Source organism: Silene latifolia, chromosome X (assembly GCF_048544455.1).
Source record: "Silene latifolia isolate original U9 population chromosome X, ASM4854445v1, whole genome shotgun sequence".
Classification (NCBI taxonomy): domain Eukaryota; kingdom Viridiplantae; phylum Streptophyta; class Magnoliopsida; order Caryophyllales; family Caryophyllaceae; genus Silene; species Silene latifolia.
In genome coordinates, this window is record NC_133537.1 from 100114574 (window position 1) to 100126498 (window position 11925).

General features: G+C 35.7%; 1 non-coding gene across 1 annotated transcript; it reads right to left on the reverse strand.

Moving 5' to 3' along the window:
* Positions 1-11179: 11179 nt before the first annotated feature.
* On the reverse strand, positions 11180-11286 carry LOC141624366 (small nucleolar RNA R71). The gene has a single exon (XR_012534173.1). It is a non-coding gene; the product is annotated as a small nucleolar RNA R71 (small nucleolar RNA).
* Between the last annotated feature and the right edge of the window lie 639 nt (positions 11287-11925).

Sequence of the window (11925 nt, forward strand, 5' to 3'; positions counted from 1 at the left end):
TAAAGGAATTATACTCCCTCCATGTTTTTATATATGACGTTTAAGACTTTGGTGAAAATTACTTATCAGATGACGTTTTGTCATTTTCAATAAACTTGTTCAATTCACACGCCTCTTTCAATTCCAAAGCAACAAATTTCTACATCTAATCTCCATTAAGCATTAACTCCCATTAATTCATTAACTCACCTCTTTAATTTTCAATTGTATATAATACCAGTATTCCTTTCAATGGATGGATACTTCCATTTCAATAATTAAAATTCTTTTCTCCAATTTTTCCCATGGATAACCAAGATTATGAACTTGATGATAAATAAAGCTTTGTTATACCAGCTTCTGAAGAACAATTATTCAAAACTATTATTCCGGAATCAGATTTGGAAGAGTTACCTGTTTCACAATTAGAGGGGAAAAAAATTGGTAGAATTTAGTGATGATTGAAATTGGGTAGTCATTGAAATTGGGGGAAAAACAATTTATAGAGAACTTCATAGTAGAATTTTTCAATTAAATTCAAAATTTGGCTCTAGTTTAAACTTTCATTCAAAAAATTTCAACAAAAAAACTGGCTCCAAAATTTCGTTGATTCTCAAATGGTGATGAAGAGCTGAAGAGGCGGTGGGAATTTGCAGTACCCTTGTTTAGGGGAATAATTGTACACTACAATATTCCCTATTTCCAAAGCTTATACACACACCATAATTAATGTCAATAATGATGATTAAATAATTTTCTTAATAACTGTATTTTTGCCTTAAACGTCATATATAGAAACATGGAGGGAGTACTAAACATAAGATGAACAATTGGAAAGGAAAGAATAATAGAAGAAAACTTGATTGATTGATGAAGAGTTGTCAATTCTAGAATAATAACCCAAATAATCTTCAATTACCCAATAATAAACTTGAAAAATAATTAAAGAAGGATTAATGTGGAATTTTGTGGAATGATTGAGATTAGTCTATTCTAATCTACTCCTAATCTAACCTAAGAGAGATTGATTTAATCTAAGAAAACTTAATCTATTGATTATTACAAATGGAGTATATATAGTGGTACATCAGTAGGTTAATTAAGGGTAGATTAGTAAATAACATGCTTAAGTGTTGAATAGAGCTTTGCAAGTCCTGGGGGACATGCGCGGATTAGCTTGCAACTTCCTCAAGGGTATGCGCGTCCTGATCTTCAACTCGAGCGGGTTGAGATTGACCCGAGCGGGTTGAGCTGCAGTTTCCCTTTTTCTTACTTTTAAGCCTATGATCCTTCTATATACTCTTTATTCCTACATCCTTGGTCATCATTCTTGCCTCCTCTTCATTCTAGTCCATCCAAGATCGTTAACAAGCTTCCGAATATGCACGAGAGACGGGGATTCCGCCTCATTATCTTCTTTCCTACAAGACATATAAAATGCAATAGGAAAGCAAAATAGGAAGGAATTGACGGATAAAATGGCCATGAAATGCTATATTAGTATGCAACATAGGTTTAATTAAGAGTCACATCAGGGATCACTTGAGGAAAATTGTAGGTCAAGTACAAGGACCTTGGGCCATTGCTGGTGACTTTAATTGTGTTCTGGTTGCAAATGTGAGGATTGGTGGAAATGCTACTTCAGCTGAAATTGAGCCCTTTAGGAGATGCATAGAAGACTGTGATGTTGTGCATATAGCTGCCATAAGGTCCCTATACACTTGGAATAGCAAAAATAAGCCCGAGGAGAGAATTTACAGCAGAATTGATAGATTTCCTGTCGATGAATACTGGAGTGCCCATTTTCCTGATATATATGCTCATTTTTTACCTGAGGGTTTGTTTGATCACTCACCTTGCCTTGTTGGAAGTACTAATAGTGTGCAGGGCAAAAGCAGATTCAAGTACATTAACATGTAGGGCAGCTCCAAGGAGTTTCTACCTATAGTGAGACAGTCATGAGACAAGAGTAATTATGGTACCCCTTTATACAGATTAGCCAAAATTCTGAAACTTTTAAAGACTGGCCTGATCAATCTGAATAGAGAAGGAATTAGTGACATTGAGAAGTCTACTGGCATTCTTCCGAATCAAGTTGGGGAGCTGCAACAACAATTAGGAAATGATCCTTCTAATATGCTGCTGCTACAGCAGGATCATGAGGTTTCTCAAAAACTCAAATTCATGAGTACTAGGGATAGCTTCCTATATGTAACACCCTCATTTATTCAGGAGCCTTTAGCTAGACATCCCAAGTAAATGAGAGCGTTACCATCTCGGTTTCCCGAGGTAGTGAATAACAAAGTACAACAAACCAAAGTACTTTAAATAAAATTTAGCGATTACATGTTTATTACAACTTAACCAAAACTTAATATAAATTAAAGTACAACTCGCAGCAGAAATAAAGTGATCTAATAATCTACGTGGTCTAGACTTCTAGGTAGATTGGACAAGTCCTCACGCATCCCATTGCTCCCAAGTCAGCTAATCTTTAGTACTGTCAAATATGCTCCCCATTATGGTTCATCACAGGTGTTCACGAATACATAGTCAACCACAAGGTTGAGTAGGAATAAATACTAACAACGAGGACACGCGATAGGCAATCCAATTCCATTTACATTGCACTACTCCCTTTACAACGTGCTCCTTTCCATGACTTAGCATACCTCCCTTAACAACATGCTCACATTACTTTGGTACCCCTCGATTAACAACGTACCGCCATTATGTAATAATACCCCTCCCTCTCAACGTACATATTACCATTCACCCTAGAGTACAAACTCCCTCAACAACGTACATCTGACTGTAGCATAGCTTATCACAATTTCCATATACACAATCAACGGTAACAATTAATTGACCTCATCACAATTATTAATAACAACCAACACAATGTAATATAATTCTCCCTTCTAACAAATACAATAATATCAACCAATGAATAATTCACTTATCAACATATGATCAATCTCACTTCAAAATATACAATTCACCATACCGAACATTAATAAACAAGAGTTGAGTAGGATTTATCCCTACCTGGCAAGAATTTCAAATAAGTAGCTCAAGCAATCCAAATAATTAAAGCAACCGAAACCGATTATAATTTCTTCACAAATCGTCACCTAACATATATATATTATAATTTTTCCACCAATTATTAATTATTACATTCTATTTTTATTTATACTTCAAATTAATTAATTATTATTATTAGAGGATTACGGTATTAGAAACCTGATTATAATAAACCCGAACAACCCAAAGAAAAAGCCGTCACAATAACCCAATTACCCCAAGTACACGATTTCAAAACTGTTGGACCATATAGATATATGATTAAGTTTTGATAATGACAAGTGTGTGCTTCGTTTTAAATATACCCTTGCTCGTAATCTTTTGTTTAGTCTTTGTTAGATTGACTTAGGTTTACAAGTTTAGCAAGCAATGTTATAGCATCCTTGGCTATAACATTGAAGATTTGTAAAGCGTCGTTCAAGTGATGTTATAGCAGCTTGAGCTATAACATTGAAGATTCTTAATGCGTCATAGTAACTGTAACAAGTTTCAAGGATGATGATCACTCAAGCAAAAGGCTCGATCAAGTCTTTAAGAAGCTCAAGATGAAGAACTTATGATCAAGATAAAGAGATGATTCTACTACTGAAGATCTCCAGGAAGATTAGCTAGTATAGGTCATCATTCGATAACGGTAATTTTAGAAGTAATCTTGACAAGCAATGTTATAGCTGCTTTAGTTATTACTTCACTAGTTGAACTCAAAGTTATAGGTGATTCTACTATAACTTTGAGCTGCAATATAAAGAACACGATTTTAATGTTTTTAAAATATATTTTTCAAAGCTTAAATAATAAAATCTTTGAAGAAAAGTATGTTTATAGTAGAGTGAGATTTGGGACATGATTAGATCAAATGAGTTTGAGATTATCCTATTGATTAGTAAAACAACTTATGACTTGTCATGCTATCTAGGGTTTTCCTTTAATTCATATCTAAACCCTAATTATCTAACCTAATATCATAGCTAGGGTTTCGGTTTGGGTGGTCGGCCTATGAGCCGTTTTCCCTCCTTATTCGAATACTCTTTGTGCAAGTTAGGGTTTGGAATAAATCTTAGTAATAATATTTGGTTAAGATATTTCATCTTCATATATTATTTGATTTATTCTTTTCCATTATATAAAGATATTATTAGGTTAAAATTAGATCTCCTACTTACTATATACTTCACACGTGATCTATATAGTATATAGGGTTTTATGGTAAAGATCTTAAATAAATATTTGTTAGAGATATTTTATCTCCTTATATTTATTTTGTGTCTTTTATCTAAAATAGTGTTGGATTAAAATAGGAAAAAGATAGATCTTATTCCTTTCCTAATCTACACGAGATCTAGGGTTTAGGTAAAGATCTTAGATAAAATATTTGTTAAATATATTTTATCTCCTTATATTTATTCCATATCTTTTGGTAAGATATTATTAGAATAAATAAATAGATTAAGTTCTTTTTCTTACTTGGATAAGAACTAAAGTAGATCAAAATAATATTTGTTAGAGATTTCTTATCTCCTTATATTATTTTTATTCTTTCTTACTTTCCAAGATTAAGGAAGATTTGACCTAATCTCTTTCTTGTCTCTCAGGACACACACACACGACATCTAGGGTTTTCTTCCTAAACCTAGATCTCCTCTCTACTATAAATAGAAGTACTTATTCATTCTTTCAAATTATTTTTCAACTTTGAGCTTTAAAATATCCTTGCAAACAAATTAATTTTATCATTATTTTGCAATCGAAAATTGTTTTGAAAAGTCGTGTTGTTCTTTATTGCAATTACTTTTTAAGTTACGTTATTGGATAATAGTGCTTCATATTGTTTCATACTCGTTCAATTGTGTGAAGACTTAGAAGAACAATCAAGTGTTTTCTTAGTAACAAAAGATAGTCAAATCGAATATCTAGTGATATTCAAATTGAGTTATAGCTAGAGTTAGCTATACGAGTTGGGTTGATAATTTTGTAATCAGGAGAAAGGTACTAAAATTATTAATCGAGAATAGTGAACGTAGGCTTCGACGTGCGAAGCTGAACCACTTCAAAATCATGTGTCCTTGCAGTTTCTCTTTTCGTTCATTTCATTAGGTTCTTAATCACTTAGTTAGTTAGTTAAAGTTTAATCAATAAACTTTAAGTAATTAATCATTGATATAAAATAAAAAGTGGGTATAAGTTTTTAAATACTCAATTCACCCCCCCCCCCCCCCCCCTTCTCGAGTATTTCGGGTGTGATAGACTCTTCAATTGGTATCAGAGCCTCGTGCTCTTGATTGCCTAACCGCAAAGAGGCTAGATCAGTCAATCTTTTTATCTTTTTATTTTATTTTTATTACACTGCCTTCCACGTGTGAAATGGATTCCAAGTATCTTAAGTGTCCCGTCTTTGATGGGAAGAATTATGAACTTTGGAAAAACATGATGACACACTATATAAAAGGACATGATTGGGAGTGTTAGACGATCATCAAGAATGGACAAAACAAAATTTTGCCTGCATCTTCGGAAGGCACTACCTATGAGAAAAAGGAAGAAGACTATATTGAGGCTGATTACAAGAAGGTTGAGAAAAACTCGAAAGTGATAAGCCTATTACAAAACGGCATGATATCGACTGAATTCGATCGTTTCTCCACTTGCACTTCGGCCAAGGAAATATAGGATGGTCTTGAGTTGGCCTATGAAGGAACGTCGGCTGTAAGGAAATATCGCATTGACCTGCTGATTCAAAAATATGAACTTTTTAGAATGGAAAAGAATGAATCACTTGATAGTATGCCAGCACGATTTTCTACTATAGTCAATGAGCTCAAAAATCTTGGTAAAACTTTTGACTCCGAGGATATTGCTAGAAAATGACTTAGGAGTCTAACCAAGAAATGGCGTCCCAAGGTCACGGTTATGGAAGAAGTCAGAGATCTCACTTCTCTTCCTTATGCAGAACTTATTCGAGCTCTCATGGCTCATGAACTCGTCTTGGAAGACGATGAGGCCAACGCTAGTAACACAAAGAGCATGGCTATACAAGCTTCTGCTAAGGAAGAAGAAGATGTTGAAATAGAGGACGAAACGGTCTTGTTTGCTAAACGATTTAACAAACGCATCTTCAGAAATAAGCAAGCAAAATCGTTCAACAACAATAACAACAAGTTCTCTAATAAGAAAACTTCTGAGTCAAAGAATACGTTTGCGAATAGAGGATACTTCAAGAGTGGAGAATCCAGTCATATGATTAAGGATTGTCCCATATGGGAGAAAATTAAAGACAAAGCAAAACGTGAGAAGACGAAGAAGGAATTCAAGCAAGTGATAATGGCATCATGCTGGGGAGATCTCGACCCTGAGGACGACGAAGCATCAGAAGACGAAGAACTTTCTAACCTATGTCTAAGCAACGTTAGTATTGACCTCTTCTCAGACAGTGATAAAGATAGTGTGGACTCCTACTTCTGCTTCCTAGGAGATTCCGATTCAGAAGAAGAAGAAGAGGTAAGTTATCTTGAACTTAGGAAAAGTGTTATGAAATTGCCTAAGAATGCTTTAATTGAATTTTTTGAACAATCTCTTGATAAGTGTCACGAACAAGAGTTGGAATTGAAAGACTTGAAAGAACAAATTCTCGATATTGTTGAAGAGAATCACCTCCTTAAAGCAAAAGCCAAAAAGCTCAAATCTAAAGTTACAGCTAATATGGCTACAACATCAGATACGACAAATGCTGAAAAGAAGGCTCTTGAGTCTAAAGTTATAGCTAATGAAGCTATAACCTCAGACCTGAAACTCAACATTAAGCATCTTCACGCCAAAATTATTGCTAGTGAAGCTATAACATTGGAATTGAGGAAAGTCAAAGAGCTTCTTGAGTCCAAGGCTACGGTAGAGAAGCCGTGATCTCAGATTAAAAGAAGGAGATTGAGACTCTAACTCGGCAATTTAATGAATCTAAAACCGTTCTTTCAAATACTAAAAGAACGCATACCGAGACGGTACGAGTTCTTAATGATAGATTCCAGAACTTTCGTGACAATTATGAAGAGACTCATCCTCCCAAGATCATAGAGTCAGACGATTCCAAATGCAACGAAGAGATACAATCTTTAAAAGAATTACTCTTGCATGCTAGAAAGGTTCACGAAAAATGGGAAGGTAGCACACGTGTTCTAAATTTCCTAACCGAGCAATCGGATAACAACATGAAAATGGGATTAGGGCACGAGTGCTATGGTCGTAGAGATCACTTTAAATGCAAATCAACCCCTTTCGAATGAGATTTCAGAAGGAGAAAATATACAAATTTACCAGAATATTTGATTTGCAATTACTGTGGTCATACTGGCCGTATCCAAGAAAATTGTGTCAAATATGCTCAGGATTTAAGAAAAGGAATCAACTTTGTTAAAGCATCTGACACTGTTTTCGAGGAAAGTGATTGTACCCCATCTGAACCAAGTATCAATGAAGAACGCAACAATGATCATCGTTGGTTCTAGGATATGAGCTTTGATTTCAAGAAGGCTACCAAATCAAAACAAACACCTAAACCTAAAGAGCCCTTCGTCTCCAAAACGTAAAGTTATAAAAAAGGTTTGGGTTAGAAAAAATCTAGTTTTTAGAGTGAGTAACGTCAAAGGACCCAACTTAGCTTGGGTACCTAAAAACTGTATCTAATTATTTTGCAGGTTGTGGTGAAAGAAAATAACCTATGGTACCTTGATAGTGGATTCTCAAGGCACATGACTGGAGATGTAAATTTATTTCTTTCACTTGAAACCTTCGATGGAGGTAAAGTCACATTTGGTGATAACAAGAAGGGTAAGATCATCGGTGTTGGTAAAGTTGGAATATCATCTTCTCATGCCATTAGCGATCTTTATCTTGTTAGTGGTCTCAAGCGCAATTTACTGAGTATCTCTCAATTATGCGACAAAGGAAATAAAGTTGTCTTTCATTCAGATTCTTGTCGAATAATAATTAAAGGAACAAGTAGTGTTGTGCTTGAAGGACACCGTAGAAGGAATGTTTATATGATTGATCTAAATAATATTCCTACTAATTCATTCACGTGCATGAAAGTAACGACAGATAATCCGTGTCAGTGGCACAAAAGATTTGCTCACATAAATTAAACAACGTTGAATAAGCTAAAGGATTGGGATTTGGCTGAAGGACTTCCCTCAATCAAATTTGATCAAGAAACATTATGTGATTCATGTACCCGATGCAAACATGTGAGATCATCATTCAAACTCAATAGAATGGTAAGTACCAAGGAACCACTAGAACTCGTGCATATGAATCTTTGTGGCCCAATGAACGTAAGAAGTAGAGGTGGATCCAGGTATGTCTTCGTTCTAGTTGATGATTACTCTAGAGATGTTTGGCCTATATTTCTCAATTCAAAGGATGAAACTTTCGAAGAGTTTGCAGTTCTAATGAAGCTTGCCCAAAATAAGTATAAATCAAAATTAGTTTCCATTCGTACGGATCATGGCACCGAATTTGATAACCATGCTTTTATAGAATACTGTAGAGAGAATGGTGTTGGGCATAACTTCTCAGCACCACGAACCCTACAGAAAAACGGTGTTGTTGAACGTATGAATAAAACTGATGTGACCATTATTTGAGCATATTTAGTCCCCGAATAAGCCCCGTTCCCATGCTTTTTAGTGCATATTTGGGTCATTTATTGTCTTTAGTCCTTTGTTTTCCATATTATTTGAGGTTTTGATCCCTTGGTAGGAAAGGAGTGCAAACCTGCATTTTCATGGCAAAATGGAGCTAAATTGATTGAATTCAATGACAACGCATCAAAGAGAAGACAAGACTAGAAGGCCTTTGTACATATTGTAGTAGATGGGCAATGATGAGAAAAGATCCTTGCATCCCCGAGGAAATCCTCAAGGATTGTATGAAGAGAAAGGAAGAAAAGAAGAAAGGAAGAAGCTGATCTATAATCCGAGCGGATTGCCCACAATCCGCCCGTCCAAGATAAGCAATCCGAGCGTCTTCCTCAGAAGGCCGCTCGTCCAAAACCACCACAATCCGCCCGTCCACCCCACAAATCCGCTCGTCAAAAACACCCACAATCCGCTTGTCCCGTGCTCTGGACGCTCGGATTGTGTGACAGCTATTTCGTCTTCTACATGTTTTATGAAGGATTCGCATACCTCGGGAAAGACTAGCAAAAAGGAGACTCGCATATTTTTCTGAGAGGAGCGATTCCGCAAGGACTTAATCGTCATTTAAGCCCTTAGAAAACCCTAATTTGTGTACCTAATCCCCACTATAAATACCCCATTAGTCTAACTAGATTATCAGGTTCTTCTTAGCAATCTCTAGTGTAGTTTATATCAATCTAATCTCTCTTTAATCTTGTAATCAACATTTAATCAAGTATTAATACAAATCTCATTTCCTTAATCTCTCTTTTGTTCATCTTTCATTTTAGGTAATTGAAGATTATTTGGGTTATTATTGGGAGATTGACAACCTTCCAATCAATCATCAAGTACTTCTATTATTCTTTGCTTTATTATTGGAATCATTAGTAGGTATAATTCTCTTAATCCCTTTTTAATTATTGTTAATCATATTCATTTATTCATCATGTTTTACTTTGTTGGTATGATTGACAACCTTGCTAGCATGTTCAACATGATAATGAGTGAGTAGTTTCCTTAGCTAGGGTTAATGGGTAGTTTGGGGAAACCAACATGGGGGATGATTCATGCTTAAATTAATATGTTTTCATAGTTTATTTGCTTGCTTGTTGTGATCTCAACTTATGCACATGTTATGTTTGATGAAATGCGAGCCTATGAATCCTTGCATTTTTTACCCATCACCTATATTTTCAATGAGACTTGTAAGACATAAACCAACTCGAATCTCATTAGACCATGCATATAGTTGAGTAGGGAAGATTAAGTCGACTTGTAGGTGTTGTACAATCTAATCGATTTGGCTCCGGGACCCAAACTTTCCTAGGATTGTAAGATATAAACCAACTCGATCCATCACAACAATAATTGCTTGCTTATAATTTGAGAATATGTTTGTATGATCAATTCCCATGAATCCTCTATAACCCCATGACACCCTAGTGCCTTTTATCAATTGTTTACACCCCTTTTTAATCATCTTGCTTGTTTACTTTCATTGTTATTTAGTTTAGTGATCTTCTACTCCAAACCCCAAATTGTGACACCCCTAGACACCGCTAGTTGCAATTGAAAATCTTATCTCAATTCCCGTCCCTTGGGATCCGACCTTTACTTGCCTCTTTACTAATAGTAGAGTTGTTTGTGGAGTTATAAATATTATTTTGGTCTAGGTGCTCCTAACGATAAGTACCGAAAACTAAACCTCTCAAAAGAGTCTGACCAAAAATGGCGCCGTTGCCGGGGACGGTGTTAACTTGATTTAGATTTTCTTAGATTGTTATTAGTTGTGTCTTTCTTTGCCTTGGGGAAGTAAAACTCCTCAAGGTTTGTTCTAATTATTTTCAAGTTGTTTGATATTTTGCATGTCTAGAAAATCACAAGGTAACTTGTTACCCTTTGATCACGAAATTGAAAGGACTTTGACAAACAATAGAAGACTTGCTAAGAAAACTTTGAGAGGTATTGGTGAGGTTGTAGATATTCAACCAAACACTATTGAGTTCGTTAACCCTTTTGCAAGAGAAGGTGAGGAGAACCCAACACAAAATCCAACACAAAATCAACCCACAATGCCTAAATTTTCATCACATTCCGTACCAACCGAGGAGAATCTAACCAATGGTACTCCCACACCACAACACTTAACCGGAAATTTCATTGCCAAATCCGCATTTATCCAATTAGTCGAAAGAAGCCAATTTGGGGGGATGCCTAGTGAAGACCCTCACTCTCACATGGAGACTTTTTGTGACTATTGTGATGCAATTTCTCAAACCGGTGTAACTGAATACCAAATTCGATGCGTCTTATTTCCTTTTTCTCTAATTGGCACCGCAAAACAATGGTTGAAAGGCCTTGATAAGGCTACTCTCAAAATTGACTCTTGGAAGAAATTGGCTCTAGCTTTCTACAAAAAGTTCTACCCACCGGAAAAGACTAACATGCTAAGAGCTCAAATTACGGGCTTTAAGCAAAGAGATGAAGAATCCTTGTATGAAGCTTAGGAGCGATTCAAGCGAATTTGTCGCTCATGTCCTCATCATGGACTTAGCGAGTGGTTCTTGGTACAACAATTTTGGAATGGTCTTTATGAAGACTCAAGAAACATTCTCAACATGGGATCAAATGGTATGTTCACCGAAGTTTACGATAATCAAACTTGGAACAAGATTGAGGAAATGGCGGTCCATAATTCACAATATAGTAGACCTCGCATGGCTACTAGAGGAGGAAAGCATGAAGTGGACTCTATTACTCAATTGGGTGCTCAACTTAGTGCTCACATTGATACCATCAATTTGAAGTTCGAAAAAGCTATGGCTAGACTTGAAGAAGCCTAAAAATCACCAAAGCAACATGTTAATGCCATGACGTCATCTTCATCATGTTGGAATATGTGTCCTCCGACAATAATGCGATAACAACTGTCGATCATGATGATCACGTGTTTAAGTCTCATTTTAAGAGTACATTTGGGAAGTAATATTTTACTATCAACTGGTCCACACATATCGGTAATGATTGGCTGACTAGAGTTTGACATTACTGTCGTGCGACGGTGGTGATCAGTTGATCCCCTTAGGTCATACCTAAAGGGTAACACTCTTAATTGATTATTTAATTGATCGTATGACGATACGGGTTAATTAAATTACTTAAAATTGACGGACGATTTTGGAAGTAATAT